Source organism: Rhinatrema bivittatum, chromosome 7, assembly GCF_901001135.1.
Source record: "Rhinatrema bivittatum chromosome 7, aRhiBiv1.1, whole genome shotgun sequence".
In the NCBI taxonomy this organism is placed as follows: domain Eukaryota; kingdom Metazoa; phylum Chordata; class Amphibia; order Gymnophiona; family Rhinatrematidae; genus Rhinatrema; species Rhinatrema bivittatum.
In genome coordinates, this window is record NC_042621.1 from 211,387,680 (window position 1) to 211,409,708 (window position 22,029).

A 22,029-nucleotide genomic window follows, 5' to 3' on the forward strand; every position below is an offset into this window, starting at 1 on the left:
ACGGGGAGGCTCAAGGGAATTGTCAGATGAAAAACTCTGAGAGAGAGCATCCGCTCACAAATTTTTTTCGGCCGGCCAAAAGTGTATCTTAAAGTCGAATCAACTAAAAAAAGTGTCCATTGGGCCTGTCGTGGATTCAAACATTGGGCCTGTGATAAGTAAGCAAGGTTTTTATAATCAGTATAGATGCTGATGGTATATTTAGCTTCTTCTAACAGATGACGCCATTCTTCAAGTGCAGCCTTGATCGCTAATAACTCTCGTTCTCCAATCACATAATTCTTTTCTGCCAGAGAAAACTTCTTAGAAAAATAGGTACAAGTACGAAGTTTCCCTGAGTCAGAAGGTTGTAACAAAATAGCTCCAACGCCTAGAGCTGAAGAATCCACTTCAAGAAAAAAATGGCTTGGTGGGATCAGGACATTGCAGACAAGGATCCTTTGTAAATTCTTCTTTTAAACGTTGAAATGCATGAAGAGCTTCAGTAGGCCAATCATGAGTAGGTGCTCCCTTCCTCATTAGGGCCATTAAGGGTGCCACCAGTGTAGAATAACCAGAAATAAATTGGCGGTAATAGTTGGAGAAATCTAAAAATCATTGCAAGGCCTTAAGCCCGACTGGTTGGGACCAATTCACAATAGGCCAGATCTTAAAAAATACACGCAGGCGTAGATGTGTTCGTGCAACCCGGCGCAAACAAATCTACGCATGATTTTATAACATGCACACGCAGACGCGCGCATGTTATAAAACCCGGGGTCAGCGCGCGCAAGGGGGTGCACACTTGTTTATTTATGTATTTATTTATTTAAAAGTTTTTATATACCATCATTAAGTTATTTACCATCATAACGGTTTACAATAGGGCACATATATCAAGGAGAATATAGATCATACTTTAAATAGAGGGTGCCATTATTATTCGGTAACAATACGATATTAAGTATAGCATGGTTTATGACGTGGAATTTTCATTGATGAAATTCTCATGGGGGATTGAATGTTTTATTGCTATTTAACCTATCGGTTTGACTACAATTATTTGAGGGCTAAAATAATTTCCAGGCACAATCTGAAAGTTGTGAGCTGGGTGCTCTAAGTCTGCTTATCCTTACTTATTTGCTTGAGTCGTTCTCTTTCTTGAAGGCTTGCGTGAAAAGCCAGGTTTTGAGGTGTGTTTTGAAAAGTTTATGATTACTCTGAAGTCTTAGATCTAGGGGCACTTGTGCACCTTGCACGCGCGCCGAGCCCAAGGGGAGCCTCAATGGCTTTCCCCGTTCCCTCCAAGGCCGCTCCAAAATCAGAGCGGCCTTAGAGGGAAATTTTTTTGTGATCTCCCCACCTTCCCCTCCCTTCCCCTATCTAGACCACCCCCAGCCCTAACTAAATCCCCCTTACCTTTTGTTTCCGAAGTTACGCCTGCCCGAGGCAGGCGTAATTTGCGCATGCTGGCTCACCATCCCCAGCATAGGCCTCTGTGCTGGAGGATTCGGGACTGCCCCCAGACCGCCCCTGAACCACTGCCACGCCCACAGCCCCACCCCAGACCGCCCATTTTTGAAAGCCCCGGGACATACGCATGTCCCGGGGCTTGTGCGTACCACCGAGCCTATGCAAAATAGGCTCGGCGTGCGCAGGGGCAAATTTTCTCAAGTTACGCGCGTAGCCTTTGAAAATCTGCCCCAATAGCTTTTTTTCAGGATCCATACGAAGTCCATCTTGAGACACAATATATCCCAGAAAGGGTAACTCTTTTTCATGAAAAAGGCATTTCTCTAACTTAGCATATAACTTGATATCTCGGAGGCATTGAAGAACATGTCTCACATGGGCCTGATGTTGCTGCTCAGTTCTGGAAAAAATTAGGATGTCATTGAGATATACAATAACATGACAATATAGCAGGTCCCGAAATATCTCATTAATCATATTTTGAAATACTGCTGGGGCATTACATAACCTAAAGGGCATTACTTGATATTCATAATGTCCATCACGAGTGTTAAAAGCAGTCTTCCACTCGTCACCCTCTCGTATGCGGATTAAATTTTAGGCTCCCCTAAGATCTAATTTAGTGAAAATTTGAGCTCCTTTTGGTCAATCAAAAAGTTCTGAGATTAAAGGAATGGAGTATCGATTCTTCTTAGTAATGGCATTCAATCCTCTGTAATCAATACATGGTCGTAGAGACCCGTCTTTCTTCTTGACAAAAAAAAAAATCCTGCTCCTGCAGGAGAAGAAGGTCTAATAAAACATCTGGTTAAATTTTCTTGAATGTATTGATTCATGGCTTCAGACTCTGGTTCAGATAATGCATAAACTCTTCCTCTGGGAGGACTCTTACCAGGGAGTAATTCTATCTCACAGTCGTAGGAATGATGTGGTGGTAATACTTCAGCTTGTTGCTTACTGAAGATGTCCGTGAATTTGGCATTCTGAGGTGGTAACCTGGAAGGAATGAGAGTGGAACATGAAATAGTGGAGCTGGTAGGAACAACTTTCAGTAAACAGTTCTGGCAACAGTCTGTACTCCAACTGGTAAATTGTGAAGTACCCCAATCAATCTGGGGTTGATGTCTTCTTAGCCAGGGAAGCCAAGAATTACCTGGTTAACAGAAGAGGGAAGCACATATAATTGAATAGTCTCTTGGTGTAACACACTAGTTATCATCTTGATGGGCAGAGTAATCACAGAGATCTTATCTCCCAAAGGCTGTCCCAAGACTGAAGAGACAATAAGTGGATTCTTCAAGGGTACTGTGGGAATGTGGTATTGATGTACAAGACCCTCCTCAATAAAATTTCCTGCGGCCCCGGAGTCCAAAAAGGTCTGAAGATGAATAGTGACCCCCTTAGTTACTATAGATATTGGCTGGACCCAGGGAGGCCTCTCCCTCTAACCCTAGTGCCCCCCAAGACTTGCCAAAAGTCCCTGGTGGTCCAGTGGGGGTCCAGGAGCCATCTCCTGCACTCGGGCCGTTGGCTGCAAATATTCAAAATGGTGCCAATAGCCTTTGCCCTTACTATGTCACAGGGGCTACCGGTGCCATTGGTCGGCCCCTGTCACATTGTAGGAGCACAAGATGGTGCCAGCCGTCCATTGCTCCTACCATGTGACAGGGGCTGACCAATAGCACTGGTAGCCCCTGTGACATAATAAGGTCAAAGGCTATCGGTGCCATTTTGAATACCGGCAGCTGAAGGCATGAGAGCAGTAGATGGCTCCCGGACCCCCGCTGGACCACCAGGGAGTTTTGGCAAGTCTTGGGGGGGGGTCAGGAGGGTGGGGTTTTGTTTAAATTTGCTCCTTTAGACGGCCTCGCTTCCAACGTCCTCTCACGATTCTGAAAGTGCCAGACCACAAGCAACATCTGAGGAACCTATGCAGATTGACTGTTGTCGATTAACACCAGAGGAGAGACAATGCCGAAGATTACTTAATCTTTGTCTCTATTGTGCAGGAGCAGGACATTTTGCTAATAAATGCCCAAAAAAAGCAGGAAACTCCCGGGCCTAGGGTTGGTGGGAAAGGCCTCCCTGAGTCCAGCCATGCCTTCTCCTCAAATTCTCATACCAGTATCGATAGTGCCATTGGTCGGCCCCTGTGACATAGTAAGGGCAAAGACTATCGGCGTCATTTTGAATACTGGCAGCCAACGGCTCATGTGCAGGAGATCGCTCCCGGAATCCCGCTGGACCACCAGGGACTTTTGGCAAGTCTTGGGGGACCCTCTAATAGTGCCGATAGCCTTTGCCCTTACTATGTCACAGGGGCTATAGGCGCCATTTTGAATACCAGCAGCCAACGGCGTGAGTGCAGTAGATGACTCCCAGATCCCCGCTGGACCACCAGGGAGTTTTGGTAAGTCTTGGGGGGGTCAGGAGGGTTGGGGTTTTGTTTAAATTTGCTCCTTTAGATGGCCAAATAATTCAGTGAAGATTCATTGTATTCGTGGGAATCGCGATACGTTTCGCTTCCCCATGAATACAACGAATATGGCCCTATACGTTACAGATTGCCAATATGTTGCAAACGAATGCACACCCCTAGTAATTCAATCCTTAGTTGTTGTCTGTATAGATCCCCTTTTCTTCTTTCACCCCTGCCGTTGAAGCAGAGAGCTACGCTGGATACGCATTGAAAGTGAAGTATCAGTCTTTCTCCCCTGCCGTTGAAGCAGAGAGCTACGCTGGATATGCATGAAGTATCAGTCTTTCTCCCCTGCCGTTGAAGCAGAAAGCTATGCTTGATATGTATTGAAAGTGAAGTATCAGGCTTATTTGGCTTGGGGTAGTAACCGCTGTAAAGCAAGCTACTCCCCACTTTTTTGTGAATGCAAATCCTTTTTTCCACATTTCCTCTTGCTGTTGAAGCTTAGAGCAATGTTGGAGTCGCATTAACCATCAGGGAATGCTGGGCCACTTTGACAAGGTCTGGCCATATCGCAGCCTTGTGAATCCAATATGTCAATGGATCTGCAGCCATGTCCTCTATCGGCTATGCAAGATATTTTACTGAGCTATGTGACTTACATTTATGCTGGTGGTTCCTTTGCTGGGGGAGAACAATCTCCTCTGCTACCATCTGCTGTATCTATGGTCTGTGTCATGAGAGAGTGCTCTGCCAGGGGAGGGGAGGTGGGGGAGGAAGTGATAGCTAACAGGGTGCTGCTCATGCTGACACTATGGTGTCTGGTGCCTGCTCGTTCATCTGTTCCATCCCCACTGTCCCATTGCCTCCGGTGCTCCCATTCCCGCACCCTAGCCAACATCATCTCTTTCCAGTAATTTAGAGTTTTGGACCGGCTAATAATAATCCCTTTCATCCCTGAGTCACAGTGTGGCTAGCATACATATCTTTCTGGGCGAGGATTTTCAGCTTATCTTGCACCTGCTGTTGCAAGGTGTCCACAAATAGCATAATCTCTGGTGACAATCCTGGTTCATGCTGGGAACCCTCTACCTTATTCTTTAGGATGTTAACTATAGGGAAAATCTCACCCAGAATAGTTCTTGAAGAATTGAGACCTCCATGGAATCCCTGAAGGGCTTCAGGACTTGTATTATCCATGTCATGTATAGCCAATCAAGATGTCTCAGGGGGTAATCCACACCTAACCTAATTTCCAGAGGCAAATCATGAAAACCTGTTCACTGATCTACTAATATCTGCAGCATAAGACAGATGTAATTCTTTTTTATGGCTACATCTTGAATGAGCCAATACAGAGGTACCCCCACTGCTTCATACTTCTTACAGAGCTGCTGCCTACCCATCATCCTCCAGTGAAAATGCCCCACTCTTTTTTGTACCCCTGGATCTGTTCTTATAGGACTAAGCTTCTGTGCTACTCCTTGGACCCCAGGGTACCTTTTACTGCCAGGTGCAACAAGAGTGAAAAGCAACAGATCCACTCATAGCCCATATCTTCCACTGCCTTTTGCATGTTTGTAACACTATTTGTGGTGAAAAATCTAGGAACAATAATATTGTCACTCTGCTTTAGCTGCCAGCTCTCTATCATCTTCCATATTGCTCCTAAGATATTCACCAAAGTGTGGCTGATATCCATTAACTATGGGCCAGATTTTCAAAGGGGTACGCACGTAAGATAAACGCATACCCCCCGAAAACCTGGCCAAAACATCCCCTGCGTGCGCTGAGCCTATGTTGCATAGGCTTCCGGCATGCGCAAAGCCCCGGGATGCACGTAAGTCCTGGGGCTTTCCTGGGGGGGGGGGGGGGGCGTGACGGGGGCGTGTCACAATCCGCATGTCATCGGAGAGCGTGTCGGGGGGGTGTGACGCAGCTGACGGGCGTCATCCAGGGGCGGCGCCGCGGGCTTGGTTTCGGCCCGGGGGCATTCCGGGGGCATGGCCACAGCCTCCGGACCAGCCCCCAGACCGGAACATGGCGCGCAGCAGCCGGCCCGGCGCGCGCAAAGTTACGCCTGCCTTGAGCAGGCATAACTTTTGCAACAGAGGTAGGGGGGGTTTAGACAGAGCCGGGGGGGGGGGGGGGGGGGGGGAGGGGAAGGTGGGGGAGACGGAAGGAAAGTTCCCTCCGAGGCTGCTCCGATTTCAGAGCGGCCTCGGAGGGAACGGAGGCAGGCTGCACGGCTCGGCACGCGCAGGCTGCCGATTTTGGGCAGCCTTGTGCTCGCCGACCCTGGATTTTAATGGATAAACGCGGCTTCGTGCGTATCTATTGAAATCCCACGTACTCTTGTTCACGCCTGGTGCGCGAACAAAAGTACGCGTTTGCGCAAGTTTATGAAATCTATCCCTAAGTGTGCAGTATATCCTACCTGTACTCTGCTTTTCTTCCTCTGTTATTGCCATTGCTCAGTGTTCTGTCAGGGAAAGATAAGCATTTGTAGTGCTCTGGATGATCCAGATGTCTCTAGTGAAATGGATTTTACCCCTCTTCACTTTGGCACCTGCACCTACATGTAAACATGCCACTGAGTGTCCTGGGCAGGGATAACTTATCTACTTAATGTTGTCCTGAAGGATCTTTGTAATTGGGAGGTAATAAGTCCAGCAGCCAATTAAATCCCATGTTCTTCACAATATATAAGGCTGGTCATCCAGGGAAGTCATTTCCCCAATGCAGCTTGGCATAACATTTGCTACTGCCTACCTACTATTATGAGACAGTGATGTGGTAAAAGATCCTGTCTGCTCCTTTGTGGCTTGCCACTGATAAGGACTTTCCAGCTGATGGGAATGGTGCTGCTTCCCTGTGACCTCACTGAAGGAAGAGGCTGGGTGATCAGCTTGGGCGACTAAATTCTGCTTGTCTAGGGCTTTCCTGCTGCTGCTGCTGCTGCTGCTACTACTGCTGCTGCTTTGACTGGTGGAAGGGATTTCTAGACTTGTATTTATGACCTCCTCTGAAATGAATGCTAACGGGTGTTCTCTTTTTAAATGATGCTGCCTGCCTGCCACTGTTTATAAGATGGACCACTGTCATTCCTTTACTGATGGCCTTTCAGCAGTGAATATAATTAGCATTATGGTGTTCTCCCCTAAATCTGCCTCCACACCTTGGATATCTTGCAGGATCTCTTCTCTCTCTCTCTGTAGGTGTGGGTGCAGTTTCTGGAGCTGGGGTTGAGGGTTGAGGGTGGATTGAGAGGCAAAAAGCAAGGGCATCTCTCACAATCTCCTCTACTTCCTCTTCCTGGGAGATACTCCTTGCCTCAGTACTATCACTTTCTGGTTCCTGTAGCTGCTCACTGAAGGATTGTATGCAAATAGACTTTCCAAGATCTTCTCAGCTACTAACAGTTTAATATCTTCTAATTCTGAGAATCCATGATATAATTCATCTGAATCAGTACTTTTTCCATGTGTCTACTGCAGACACTGTTCAAGAGGAATCAAGGAAGGAGCTCTGCTGCTTTTAGCTGCTCCATTTCTTTGTCTTTGCAACTCCCTGCTGATGCCACCCTTCACTGACTCTGCTTTTTCCTGCACTTGCACCATAGGGAAAGAGCTTACAGTGGAAGCAGGTGAGGCATGCCCTTCCAGCTTCAGCTTCTTCTTGCCTGACCCTAACTATGGCTATGGATTCCCCCTTCTAAAAAAAATAAAACAATCTCTCTTTAGCTTAGGCAGGGGAGTCCTAGCCTTCACAGTACTAGTAGAGAAACAGCTTGTCCTAGTAGGTCAACCTTTTAATCCCTGTAGCATAATGGAATTTCATTTGATGCAATTATGCAGTCACTAGGAGTGCCTAGGGAATGGGGTTTTTATTTTTACAATATGTAGCATGCTCTTCATCCTCAGTATACTATACATACACACACACACACACACACACACACACACAAATACACACAAACCAGTGTGGAGAGTGGAAAAAAGGACTCTCACACAAAGTCAGGTAAGAAGCATACAGATAATAGCAACATTGTTGTTAAAAAGCATGCCAAACTATCTCTTTGCTAATTGCTAGCTTCCTAGTACCTAGACTGAGTCAGATGACACAATTTCTGGGGAAAAAATAAAAAAGCAGCACATACACACTGTATTCAGTGTGACACTACAGTGACTTCTTTTTAGGGTCAAAGAAAGACACAGAGAACAAAAAAGCCAAGCTTGGACAGCTGCTGCTTAATCTAGTTGGTGCAGTGATTTCACACTACAGTTCTTAAAATATATTTCTTCAGTACTACTTGCTCTGTACTTCAATGCAGTGCAAAATGCACACACTGTCCAGAGAGAGATGTGTTATCTCTTCCTTCTGCCTATTTATTGATACAGCACAGCTGTAAAAGTTCAGCTCTGTAACTCTGAACAGATGATTCACGCATGGTTATAGTCACTGTGTGACAAGAGAAAACATCAGCAAGTTCATCTCACTTTTAAATTCTCTAGCTTCCTTTCTTGACTGTTTTCCAGCTTTATCTAGCTCAGATTGCTTAGGAAGACACAACCACTTTCTATTTTCTAGCACAGAGATGAACAAAACTGCTGCTTCCCAAAGTTTCTTTATGTTTCAGGTTGAAAACAAGAGAGGATATCACTGTCATTCCATGCAGATCTAGATTAGGCTGGTTTAAAAATGTTTCACCTTGATTGATCCTACTCCTTCCTTCCTTATGCCCTCCTACCCTGGCCAGTCCAGGTTCACTGTGACATCAGTGGCTTGCCTTCAGTTAAAAAAAAAAATCCTGCTGTTTTTGTTCAAAGATATCTGAAAAGAAATGAAAATGAAAATGTTAATTATTTCTCAGGCACTAGCATTTCATTTTAGATTTTGATGAACTGAAATCAAAATTTGCTTATTTGGTTCAGATTCCTAATCCATTTAACATGAATGCACATCCCTAATTGTGACCATTACCATGTGTCCCTGATGGTTCCAGGATATCAAGCGCTGGCTGAACTACATCTGATCTGCCTCATTGCATCCACTATATGGATTTGTAGTTTAAATTTATGTAGGAGAAAGGATTACAAACCCATAAATGCAATGGGGAAAAAACAGAGCTAATTAGGGGGTTGATGCAATACAGTGCACTCACACAAGCTCACTGTTTAACCCGGTGTCGGATGCGATTAAATAGGCACTATTCCACCCACTAATGCAACAGGGGGATTAGCGCCTATTTAACATGTGTCGATGTGGAGTGAATGAGTTAGCGTTCATCACATGCAAATGCATGTGAATGAGGCTATTACTCATTCACTCCACATTAAAAACAATAAATGTGCATCTCAGCCACACATTTATCCGTCAGATTTTAACGCCTGCCTGGAGCAGGCGTTGATAGCTGAGCGCACATAGAAGAAGTACAGAAAAGCAGAAAAAAACTGCTTTTCGGTACTTCTTCAATAAAAAAAAAAAACCCCTCCGCAGACCACCGAGTTATGAAGACCGACGCCGGTAAACTCGGCATCAGTTTTCATAACCGACCATCTGCCAGTATTGAAAACGGATGCCGAAACTTGAGTTTACCGGCGTCGGTCTTCATAACCAGCAGCCGCTGCGGGGTCGCATTAGCAAGGAAGCCCTAATTTGCATATTGCATGGCGCAACTCTTGCGGGCACCATGCGTGCACTAAGAAAGCAGGAGCTGAAAGGTCAGCGCCAGCTTTCCACAAAATTTATTGCATCGGGCCCGAGGGAATTTCCTGCTTACTAGGCATTATCCTGTAGCCCCAAGCATTATGGGGCAGATTTTTAAAGGAACACATGCGGGGTACATTTGCGCGTGCTACCCGGCACGCGCAAATGTACACCCAATTTTATAACATGCACGCGTTGCCGCATGCATGTTATAAAATTTGGGGTCGGCACGCAGAAGGGGGTGCACACTTGTGCACCTTGTGCGTGCTGAGCCCTAGGGGAGGCCCGATGGCTTTCCCTGTGCCCTCCCCCCACCTTCCTATCCCTTCCCCTATCTAACCCACCCCCCAGCCCTACCTAAATCCCCCTCTACCTTTGTTCTCTAAGTTAAGCCTGCCCGAGGCAGGCGTAACTTGTGTGCGCCAGCCGGCTGTTGGCACGCCATTCCCCAGCACAGCCACTGTGCTGGAGGACTCCGGAGCACCCACAGACCGCCCCCGGACTGCCACCCTGCCCCCAGTCCCGCCCCCTTGCCACCCCTTTTCCAAAGCCCCGGGACATACGCGCGTCCCGTGGCTTGCGTGCACTGCTGAGCCTACGCGCGTAACCCTTTGAAAATCTACCCCTAGGGCCATTTGCCGCTGTGCCTGGGATCGCGGGCCAGCCATTGGCAGGTGCACGTAAGTTATGCCTGCCGGGAGGCAGGCGTAACTTCTTCAACAAAGGTAAGGGGGGATTCTAGGTAGGGCTGGGGGGGGCGGGTTAGGTAGGGGAAGGGAGGGGAAGGTGCGGGGGCCTCGGAGGGAACGGAGGCAGGCTGTGTGGGTCAGCGCTCACAAGTTGCACAATTGTGCACCCCCTTGTGTGTGCCAACCCTGGATTTTATAACATGCGCGCGGCTGTGCGAGCATGTTATAAAATCGGGCGTTGATTTGTTCGCACCGGGTTGCGCGAACAAATCTGCGCCCGCGTGCAGGTTTTAAAATCTGACCCCTATAGTTTTATGCTTAAAGGCTGTAGATTCATAACCCTGATAGTTGAGAATTTTATATATTTCCAGGGTCTTTTTCTTAAAAGGTTTCTCATAATCTCTATCTAGTAAAAAATATTCCTTTGAAAATAGGGCCCATGCTATTTATCTGTGTCTTCTTTGATAGTTTATGTCATTTATGATTTATTTCACAATTCCAATAAATTGTTTTATACTAATATATGCACAGAATAAATATCAAAAAGTACAAAAATATAGGGGGATAATTTTCAAAATTGGGTGTGTTGATGTAAAGTTCAGTTCTGAAAGATAAAGTACAAACATGCCTAGCATTTTGAAATTTGCTTCGAGAAAGTCATCTGCAGAGATCTGCACCTGCCTTCTCTCTAGATACTTTTCCCCCTTGAAAATAACCTGTAGTTTTGAAAATCATAATCTGCATATGTTATTTCACTCTTCCGACCTAAACATGCTCCAGAGCCCGCCTTCTCCTCACCCAGCCAAAAGTTAATGCATAATTGAGTAAAGACCGGGCAATTTTCAGACAGACAATTTATCTAAAAATTGTCTTAAACTAATTTATGGTTACTATTACTTGAATTTAGTTTTTATTCTGTTCCATATAGGAGAAAAGCTGTTTCCTCTGCTATGACTGATTATTTCCAATTCAAATACTGAAGTTGAGAATATTATTGTTAAATCTGTATGAACCAGGACTCTGGTATTATGCTCTTCCTTAAGATAACAAATGAAATATTTTGCTACAGTTACAGAAAGTGAATCAATAAAAAAAAACAGTGTTCTTCATGTGTTTGCAAGTAAAATTTCACTGGAATAGAATTTTTAGGGAATGTCCATAGTCCACAGCATTATATGCTTTACAAAATAGGGTAGAAGTCTACAGGAAAAAGAGATCCTTACCATACTGTACTGTACCAACTTGCTTTCCAGGATGTACATGTGAAACTAAAATTCAACTATTCCTTAGGAATTTTCTAGTTAAAAGTTAAGAACAATTACTTAAGTGTTCTTCCTCAGATCTATCCCTCCAGCAGTAAGTGATCAAATTACAATGGTCCTCCAGGAACTCAACTCAGCCTTTCTTTCAAACGGAAATATCTTCTTTAGTAAATCTTTAGCAGGTGGTTTTCTGTTTCCACTTCTCTATTGTGTCTCCTGGATACTGTGGTTTCACATCATTGGAGGCAATGAAACTAGAAAACTTCTGCCTGATCTTTGCAAAGATACACGAAGGAGTGAGAAAGAATGAGAGAAATTCTCCGAGGCGAGGAAAGTGAAACTTTCAGACAAAAAAAAAAAAATCATGTCACAGCTTTACATCCTGTCTGCAGTCCATTTTGTTCTGAATTGTGAACCCCAGATGTTTTTGACATATGAGTTGAAAATCACTGAGGTTTAAGTTACTTGAAGACACTAAATATGTTCATGTCCTGAAAAAAAATATGTTTTGTTTGTCATTGTCCTGGGTCAGTTACTATAGTGCACCAACTCTATCTGAGATAAATGCTTTGAAAATATTTATATTTGTTAAACCATGAAGGTTTTATTTTGTAGACATGTATGTCAGCAAACATCAGCAGACTGCTGTCCTTAGCATTCTTGCACTGCCCGAATATTTTATTATACGGTCAGTTTCTTAACAGGGTTTGGAGGGAGGGTGATATTTTTGTTGACATGGAATTGGAATCCTCTTGTCAATTTTTTTTTACAATTAATTGCTCCTCCTGTCCTGTCCTCGGGTGCTTTAGTTAAAATAATGTTATTGATTACTACCACTGATTTTTTTTTCTTTTTTGTGGAGTGGGTAAGGCAGGGGAATGGAGCTTATTTACCAAAGATTTTAGCAAAGACACAAATGTATTAAGTCCAACAAAATATTATCACCTATAACGTGTTTATTGTCCATTGTTTCTAGATATTATAGACACAGACTGGCAGAAAACTCTTGATAAATCAGTTCCATTTTTTAAAAGAAGTAAATTGTTAGGGACCATAATGCTGGTGTCATTATTTTATCCTTTTTTTTTTTTTTTTGACAGATTCAATAGATATATGGGATGGGGAGCTGCCTTTGTAACTTCTTCCACATAGAAGGCTCGGTTTAATAGTATTTGCATGATAAAGGAAAGTTCACTCATAAAATATGGTCAAAACTATATATTTATTTAACATGTTGAATGGAAGAAATGACAAGCAATTTTAAAAGGTTTGACTGCCGAACTTTGGAAATTAGCCAGTTAAATCACTGTTTTTAAAAAAAATGTTCCCCCACTGACCATCTAAATGTAATCACATAAATTCACTAGTAGGCCGATGCAATATAATCGTGTTAAAATGTGCGTCCAAACTGGGCACTTGATGCTCTAGGACAATTAGATGCCATGCTAAAAGGGACATGCAATGGATAACTTGTGCGTCCCTAGCACTCTGCATCGGCTGCCCAGGAGATGTGGCTGTTGCCCACAACAGCCTGGCCAAAGCTTCCTCCCTACCCGTGGCAGGGCTGTTCCTGATTAGTCCTTTTCACTGACACCTGTCATTAAACGGACCAATCTCCTTTCAGGACAGCATTCTAAAAGGGGATTGGTCCTTTAACTGGCATACGACAGTGAATGGATCAATTGGCAGTATGAGAAGGAGTGAATAAATTAATATTAATTGCCTGACACTTAAAATTAATTTATTCACTCCTTCACTTACTTCCAGCAGGGGTTACTGGCCTGGGGGGGGAGGGGATTTGGAGTCTGGCAAGGGTTGTTTTACCACAGGGACCTCAGATGCACCATTTTAGGTACAGGACATCCAGGTCTGACCCATACAGCTTGGCCAATTGTGTCAGACCTTGGGGATGCTGTTTTCTGTGGTTCCGTACGGTATGATTCTGCTTTCTGTGGTTCCTCTTACTTAGTATCACAACGATACTAATAGGAGGAATCACAGATAGCAGGATATTATGTTTTTTCAGTGAGTCCGTTAGCGTGGCATCCTTTAATACCAGCTCCTGGGCAGACATTAAATTTGCTGCAATAAATGGGTGCCTTGGCTTCACAGCAATTTTTGGCATCACAGGGTAATAGCTACCAGCCTCATCTACATGGAATTTGCATGTGATAAGTGTTATTAGCTATGCGCTCGATTGGTCAGGTGTTTTGGATGTGTTACTCCCTGTATTGTATCAGGGTTATTTTAGCGCATCCAAAACATGCGTCCAATAGTTTGATAGCAAGTGCACTAGTCTGAGCACACTATATTGCATCGGCCTGTAGGTGGGTAAATTTATCCAGGCAAAAAAGTGATTGATCCTGGGGCACTCCTGGGCCAGGCTTATGACTTAACTGATTAGGGCTGATTTTCAGAACCAACTGGCTAAGTTTAGGTAGGTAACACCAGCCACACAAATAGCAGGTCAAAATCTAGTATGTCAAATTTTGACCTGCTAAATTTAGGAAGATTTTCAGCCAAAAAATCTAGTCAATTAAGTTCAAACTGAAAATTGACATAGAGATAAGTGTCTAAAATTAATCATTCATTACTCCAGTGCTCTCTGAATTACATTGGCTTCCAATTGCAGAACGCATTAAGTATAAGATCACAACTATTACTTTTAACCTTGTCTGGAGCAACGTTCTTTTACGGCTTTACTGTCCAACCCATCAGCTTCGACCTCACCACTGCACACTAGTTTTAGTGTTACCAGAGACTGTGCTTTCTCTGTGGCCACCCTAGTCATCTGGAACTCTCTTCCCGAAGCTCTACATTTGGCAGACAGTGCTAAGACCTTTAAGACTAAAACATGGCTATTCAGACAAGTATTTTATTAAGTCCGCAGAAGGTTCCTGTAGTATGTGTGAGATCTATTGTTTCTGTGAATTTTGATTCCATTATGTATTGTTTTGAAATGTTATGATTGTTTTTATGTACATTGCCCAGGATATGGCTGATTAACAAATTCAAATAAAAGATAAAGATAAAGACCACTTGCCTTCTGGTTTGCAGAGTCCATATTGTGAATTAGCTTATCTTGAGGGACCATCTGGTTGAATCAGATACCTGTCCTCCGCTTAGGGTTTATTTGTAGAACATCTTTACTGTTGCCAGATTCATAATAACAAACCAGAGGACCCATATCTTTGCAGTAAAGTAGATACATTAGGGTGCATCAAATGAATGCATGTTTGATAATATCTATATCCCGGGTTCAATTTGTGGGAGAAGGGCGTGGAACACAGTTTTGGCACTTCTTTTCAGACTTAAGAGGTGGAGCAACAGGTGGGTTCTGCTCCCATCCCTCCCCCTTCAAGCAGTTTACAGGGAAAAGGAGAATAGGGGGTGAGCTAGATCGGACAGAACAGTCACTCTGCTTCCTAAGTCAGCCCTTCCCCTCATGTTCTATAGGAAACATGAAAGGAAGGAGTTGAAAAGTAGCCTGATGATTAGAGCAGCAGACTGCTAAACCAATGAAGCCAGAGTTAAATCCCATTGCTGCTCCTTGTAACCTTAGGCAAGTCACTTCAACGTCCATTGCCTCAGATATGAGCTTCGATTGTAAGCCCTCTGGGGACAGGGAAATATCTATATTATCTGAATGTAATCCTCTTTGAAGTGACAGAAAGATAGAATATAACAGGAGGGGAAGGCACACTACTGAAGCAGAAACTGCAAAGCAAATAACAGACACAAAAAGGTTTGAATTAGCACACACTTGAAATTTATGAGCAATAGTGCCAGTAATCAAGGTTTCAACCCTTGCCTTGTCGATTGGCAGTACAGCTCACAAGTTTCAAACTTATGCTAATTTAACCTCTGTTTGTGTTTGTTACCCAGGGCTTAATTTCTGGTGGAACAACCAGAATGACATTCTGTCACATTTTTTCCGGGACCCAAGGAAGTGGAGTAGAGACGGCAGTGTAAATCATTTCTGGTTCCCCCACAAAAACAGGGCATAGCTGGCAGTGTAAATCAGTTCCAACTCCCCTGCATTACTGGAACAGAGCTGGTGTTAGCATGAATTATTTCTGGCTCCTCAGGTGCCAGAGGAAGCAAAGCTGTGTTGGAGCTGCTTACGCTGAGAAGGTCCAGCCACATGGTGTTGATTTTTGTGTAATTTTTTGGCACAATTAAAGAGGCTTCAAGGGATAAGAACATAAAAACATAAGAACATGCCATACTGGGTCAGACCAAGTGTTGCGCGCCCTGTCCACGCCTGACCGGCGCACGGGCCTGCTCACCTTGCTAGTTCCTCTGCAGGTCATGGGTTGACCTCCCCAGCAGCAGCAGCGAACTCCTCCAGGCCTCGGCATCCCGCAGCAGCTGTCGCCGGGCCTTCCACTGCGCACCAGGCCTCACGTCAGAGTTTGGCGTCCCCAGTGGCGTTGGCGCCCCTACATGTGCACGGACCGCCCAGCCTCATGTAGGGCTAGGGGCGGATCCTAGCTCCATGGCATGCCCTGATTGAACGTATGATATAAGGAAGTCCCTGCCTGCACTTCCTTGCCTTGGCAATCGGGTCAGCACTGTAAGTGTACTAGTTTGCCTCCACATTCACAGTCTTGTTCCAGCCTTGTTCCAGCATCCAACTGTTCCAGCGTCCTACTATTTCAGCCTTGTCCAGCGTCCTTCTGTCCTGTCTCCCCAGGTAGTACCCTCGGACTGTCTCTCTGGTACTGTCCTCGGCCTGCTCCTTGACCATTCTGTTTGCTGCCTGGATCCTGACCTCTGCCTGCCTTGTGACCTCATCTGGCCTCTGAAACCTGACTCCTGCTTCGTTGACTACTCCTTGGACTGATCCTCGGATTCTGACCTTGGCTGTCATTGACCACGTCTCCTGATTCTAGCTTTGTCCCTTGCCTTGTCATCGCCTATGCTATACTGGCCTTCCTTGCTCCTCCAGACCTACAGCCTAGAGTCCAACCATGCTCCCTTGCTACTTGTGGGCATGCCTTTCTACTCCCTCTCCAGGAGACCCTACGAGGCCCACCTAAGTCCAAGTGGCCTGGGTCCCTACGGGCTCCACCCGGGGGGACCGCGGGCTTCCAGTGGTTAAGCTCATCCTAGCCTCTGTCTCCTCCTGTGCTCTGCCCCCCTGGGGACAGGTGCTTCCTGGTCCCTACCAGGGAGTCATTCTCCACAGCTCTAGGACAAGGGTCCACTCCAAGTGCAACACCAAGGGTCCATGAAGCCCAGCAGCCTGTTTCCAACAGTGGCCAATCCAGGCTACACGTACCTGGCAAGAACCCAAAAACTAAGTATATCCCATGCTATTGATGCCAGTAATAGCAGTGGCCTTTTTCCAATCAATTTGATTAATACCAGGTAATGAACTTCTCCTCCAAGAACTTAACCAAACCTTTTTTAAACCCAGCTACACTAACTGCACTAACCACATCCCCTGGCAACAAATTCCAGAGCTTAATTGTGCGTGAATATCTGTAAACCATACTGCTTCTGCCATTACTGGGTGTGTCTCCTTCCTGGCCAGGTTGCTGCTTACCATGCTGGCTTTGAAGGCCCACTGCCTCTACCACTGGTGACCACACTTGGGGAAGAGGCAAGAGTGAGTAAAGGGAGGATGGGGGTGGTGATGGTGGGGGAGAGTGATCAAAGGAATCATTGGAAAGCAGAGTGAGAGTGGAGGAAAGGCAAGAGTGAGGGGGGCAAGAGTGAGTGAGGAGACTGGAGGGAGCAGAGGGCAAGTGAGTGAGGGGATTGGTGGGGCTGTGTCTTGTGTGGAAGAAAGAATAAGCGAGGGAAGCAATGTTGTGGGGTGGAAGCAAAGGCATCAGAAAAACTGTGTGGTATGGGTGAGATAAGAGTGGGGGGGGGGGGGGAAGTCTGAGAGTGAGGCAATCGAGGTGGCAGGGAAGAGTGAATGAGGGGAAGGAAAGGAATAGGAGGGAGTGTGGTAGGGGAGGGAGAGAATGAAAACATGATGCTGCTGCTCCTTTCTCCTCAAGGAGGCAAAGAGCAGATTACCCTTTTGAATTCCAGATCCCCCTCCACTTTGTCTGAGGAGAGTGGGTGGTACATGCAGCCAGTCTGCCCCCACCTCCAAGGCAGAGGATAGCCAGCTGAGCCAATTCAAAGAGGAGGCCTGTACCTTACTGCTCAAGGAGGGAGAGGAGCAAAGTTACTGGAGAGGATAATTTTATGGAAAAGGGGAATTAGCAACCATCATACGGAGGAGGACTTGAGAACCACCAGGGATTGGGGGTGAGACTTGGGAGTTCTAGGACCACTGGTGGGGAGATGATGACCACTGGAGGAATCACTGGGGGGGGGGGGGGGAGTGGGGTCTCTGGATATAGAACCAGTATCACCAAGGCAGAATGGAGGAGGAGGGTAGAAAGAAAAGGCCTTATTCTCTCTATCCTTCTCCTCCTCCATACCTCAGTCACCCTCCTTCTGCAGCCCCCAACCGAGTTGAACACCCTGTTGTCTTTAATCCACCAGTGCTTTCTGAGCACTAGTGGACAAAGAACGGCTGGAGGTTGAGCACTGGTGTGGGCTGGGGATGATGGCTCACTGGGATAAGGAGGAGGAAGTGTGTTCACATTTATGTGTGAGAGAGTGTTTCTGTCTATGAGAGAGAGAAAGTTCACACCTAGCTATGGCTCTCTTCCACCCCCACACACACACACACAAGTCACACCCTGCCCTGGAACGGCTTCCCTCCTGCTCCGGTAGACCTCCACCCTCCTTTCCACAGTTCCACTTCCGTTTTCTCTACAAATTAAGCTCTGCCCATGTCTAAGAAGTGTCTTAAAGCATGGAGGAGTCAGAACTGCCACAAGATAATATTGATGGAGATGACCAAGAAGTTCAAGATATTCATTAAGGTAAATAATCAAGCAGAAGGTAGAAATTACATACTTGCATATGTTGTATTGTGATTTTTTTAGATCTACAGTAGCCAGTGATTTTATCTTTTCTTTTTCTTATATTTCAAATGTTGGTTTTTCATAACATGAGGGGATAGAAGAGATTATATTTGTCAAGTGATTTTATTTCTCACATTTTTCTGCTATTCAATTGTCTTTACCCATTCAAGTGCCTGATACATAGAAACATAGAAATGACGGCAGAAGAAGACCGAATGGCCCATCCAGTCTGCCCAGCAAGCTACGCACTTTATCCTTTTTTTTTTTTTTTTTTTTTTAATCTTTTTCTCTCTCCCACCTGTTACTATTGGCTTCCAGAACCCTCCAGCCCTAATTCCCCTCCACCCCACCACCAATGTAGAGAGCAGCGCCGGATCTGCATCCAAGTGAACATACAGCTCAATTAGGGGTAGCAACCGCTGCAACAAGCAGGCCACACCCCTGCCCCATACTCTTACCCACCCCTGTTTTTGGTTTTTTTTTGGAGATGGCAGCCCTCCATCCTTCCACTCCGTGAAGGTGGAACACCAACCACTGGCATCCCACTCCGTAATGTATCATATCTGAGAATGTTGTTACAGGAGCTTTTATGAAAGGTATGTCTTTTTAAAGATAACCCTAAAATCTGCAACAGGTTTAATATGCCAGAAAAATTGAAAAAAATGTAGTGTAATCTAAAAGATCTTGCATGATTAGGAATTGGGGCAGCTAAGAATTAAAGCAAAAACAGTTCTGCTATGTATTTGAGATGCAGAAATCCAGAGGAGCAGTACATGAAGGGGAATGAGGTACTAATGTGAAACACAGAAATTAGACATATTGGAGTGTTCTTATCTGATAATTTCAAGGTTGATTAACAGTGTAACAGAGCAGTGATGAGAGAAAGAGGAATATTAAGAAGACTGTCAAAGGAGAGGTATAACCACAGCGCCCCATTTCCTGTGGCAGCTGAAGGGTAGGGTATGTGACAATTTGAATAAATTAACATATATTTGCATAACAGAGGATGTAAATTTGTGTTTGATTTTATAAAATGAAAGTAATTTTCTAACATTTCTTGTGTTGACTAATGTAATCTCCATTTTGCATTTTTGAATCCTCCCCTTGCCAAAACACCACCTTTTGGGGAGATAGGTTTCTTGGGGAATATATTGTAATCCCTGGAGTATGCTCGGTTCTTGAGTGGGAGGTTATCTGGAGAGAGGGCTAGGTGTTGGATAAGCAGGAAGGAGATAGAGAATGGAGAGAGATCCCCACTGGATTTCAAGTTAAGGAGAGAGCAGAATGTAGATGCTGGAGATTCCCCCAAAATCTCAGATGTCTGTGGAGTAGGTGAAAAAGATTCTTGGAGCTTGGCTGTGATGTCCTTTTCCATACCTCAGGAGGATTTGGGTCTACAGTTGGAGCTTTTGGAATTTTTTGGGAAACATTTAGATTTTTATTGCAGACTACTCCAGCCTAGATGAAAGAGTATCCTCAAGATCTGAAGCCTGAAGGATCTTTTTACCTGAGCTAAGGAAGAAGCAAGGGTGGAGAGAATTGGGTTTTTTGGACTCTTGTATTAGAGACAACTGAGAAGGAAGGACTCTTGCAATGGAGACATCTGAGCAGTTTTGACTTGGGACTACAGTTAAAATTTTTTGACCCATATTTGGGAGTTTTTCTAAAGTTTGAGCTGGCTGTCCCATTTATGCTGGAACCCCATTCCATTTTATCTCAAGCTCCAAGGGGAGGATATTATTGTTATGGATGAAAGTGCAAGAGAGATTTGAAAAGATCTTTAAGTTGCCATATATTGATTATTTTGAATACCATCATTTGACTCTGCTGCATTTTCCTGCATATGCCAGAACACTGACTGAATGAATGGATACTGGTGTGAGTATTCCCTCCTAATTTTGGCTTCTTTGCTCCAATTTTGGATGATTTGACATCTTCTAGAAATATCTGAGCTAGAGTTTGAGCTTGTGACAGTGACTGTGACTGGCAGCGCTAGGAGCCCTGGAGATTAATTTCTCCCCCATCCAGACTCAAACCTGGATTTGTGGCATCCTTGGATGGTGTTCACAGTGCAAGACACGGGCTGACTACACTTGTATATCCAGATAACTAAGATTCTTTCCCTCCCAAACAATATTTATCCATGATAGGAAAGGAAAAGGGGGATAGAAAATAGGAGACCTAGGGGATGGAGGAGAGAGGAGAGGTTGAGGGGATCTTGGAGGAAGAAAAAGGAAAAGGGATCTTGGAGAAGGGTCTAATGGATAGAGGATGGATAAGGATCTTGGAGATCAGGGATTTGTGGAGAATAGGATAAACCAGGAATGGAGAGAAGGATGGAGAGGGGCATTTGAAGAGCAGAAAGTAATAGAATCAGAAGCAGAGAGAGGAAAGGAAATAGGGAATGAGGGGAGGAAAAGACAGAGAGAACAAGGATGGAGGAAGAGAAAAGGGACAATCCTGTGTAAGAGAATAGGAGATCTGAAAATTAGGAGAGGGAGGATCCAATCTCTCGCACCCCTTTTTTTGACACTGATCCTGATATAAACTGTAGGAGAAAAAATGTGATAGTGTTTTAATATAGATCCATGGAGGCAAGGAATTAAACTAACTAGCATTTATTGCTGACTAGGTCAATTTTGATTTCATTACCAATTTGGATACCTGACTATGAAAAAAACAAAATTAAAAATGTGCTTAATTAAACATCTTACTGAAATCAAAGCCTTCTGTATAGTCCCAAGGCAGAATTAATTTTCATCTCTCCTAAGTGCTCTAAAATAAACATCAGTTAACTAACTGATCATTGAGCCAGACACACTATACATTTTTCATAGAAAACTATAAATGGGAAAAGCCCCTTATTACAACTTTTCTTTGGGAACTGAATTTATATTTAATTCTTGCACCTATTGCACTACGTATGAAGAAACAAATAAAATTTCTATTTTAGACATAGTCAAGATAGGCTAACAAAGAGGTCCTCTGACTTTGATATAAAACCCTTAAACCCTGAGACCACTAAAATAAAAGCATTAGAAGGAAAAGTAAAGTTAGAACAGTAAAAAGGGGTTCCTCAAATACAAAAATGAAACTGGAGATACGAAAGATTGATTCTGCCATTAAACAAAATTGACAGGAAGATTAGGGATTCACAATGTAGGGCAGATTATCACCCATCCTCAATTCACTATAAGACTGGATGGGGTAGCAAAAGCACATGCAGAATGTCACACAGCAAGACCAAAGCTGCAACATGCTTAGTTTATCTGAATGGGAATGCATAGGTTGTGGGGTCTGAGAATGACCACCCAAGTTGAAAGAGCAGGAATCAAAGGTAGATCAGACTCCCCAAAGGAGCATTGGTGGGACACACTACATGAAGATTGCCATATTTTTATGACATTCAACTGTTTCAGATTTGATTTTTCTCCTGTCCCACACAGTACATTAGATTCTTGACTGTAGTCTTTTCAGCCAAGAAGACCCACTGGTTAGCGGTCAGTGAGTAACTGAAGTAAACTCAAACCAAGGATAGAGAAGTTAAGAAAGGGATCAAC